Raw genomic sequence first — 1000 nt, forward strand, 5'->3', positions numbered from 1 at the left:
TATTACCATGATTTTATTCAAAAATGCCAATCTGCAGTCCTGGAGGCTGGCAGAGTGGTTGGAGTTTTGGACTCAAGCATGAGGTCCTGAATTCTACCTCCAGCATCACATGTTCCAGACTGATGCTATAGTGTTTTTCCTCTCTCTCTCTCTCTCTCTCTCTCCTCCCTTTCTCCCTCACTGATTAATAAATCTTTTAAAAGAGCTTCAGCATATGTAGAACCAGAGTTCAGACAGACCTGGGATCCCACACATACAAATCCAGATCTCTTGCCACTGAACCGCCTCCCAGGTTGCATTAACTGGCTCTTTAAAAGATTATAATTATTTATATGTGTGTACATATATTTTATAATCCTTGTTTTGAAAAAATATGGTATGCCTCATGAATCTGTGTGTAATCCTTGAGCAGGGGCCATGCTAATCTTCTATGTATCATGCCAATTTTAGTATATGTACTACGGAAGCTAGGACTATATTATAATCTTATTTAAAAAGTGTTAAGAGATGGAGACAGTTGGAGTCAGGCAGTGGCACAGCGGGTTAAGCACACATGGCGCAAAGCTCATGGACCAGAGGAAAGATCGTGGTTCTAGCCCCTGGCTCCCCACCTGCCCGGGAGTCCCTTCACAGGTGGTGAAGCAGGTCTGCAGGTGTCTGTCTTTCTCTCCCCCTCTATGTCTTCCCCTCTTCTCTCCATTTCTCTCTGTCCTATCCAACAACAATGACATTAATCACCACACAATGTTAAGCAACAAGGGCAACAAAATGGAAAAATAAATAAAAATAAAAAAGAGGTGAAAAGAATAGACAAGAAAAAAAAGAAAGGGAGACAATGAGACCTTGGTGGCAACAACAACAACAAAAATAAAATAACCTATTTATACTTTAGAATTGCAGAATGGCTAGGGCAATGGCTCTGTACGAATTAAGTCCTGAATTCAATCCCCAGATTTGCATGTGCCATAGTCATGCTCTGCTTCTCTTTTTTGTATTAATA

At 40.8% G+C, this 1000-nt stretch overlaps 1 non-coding gene across 1 annotated transcript; it reads right to left on the reverse strand.

Annotated features, from left to right (window-relative positions):
- Positions 1 to 367: 367 nt before the first annotated feature.
- Positions 368 to 474, reverse strand: LOC132536632 (U6 spliceosomal RNA). The gene has a single exon (XR_009548127.1). It is a non-coding gene; the product is annotated as a U6 spliceosomal RNA (small nuclear RNA).
- Between the last annotated feature and the right edge of the window lie 526 nt (positions 475 to 1000).

This window comes from Erinaceus europaeus, unplaced genomic scaffold (assembly GCF_950295315.1).
Source record: "Erinaceus europaeus unplaced genomic scaffold, mEriEur2.1 scaffold_795, whole genome shotgun sequence".
NCBI lineage: Eukaryota > Metazoa > Chordata > Mammalia > Eulipotyphla > Erinaceidae > Erinaceus > Erinaceus europaeus.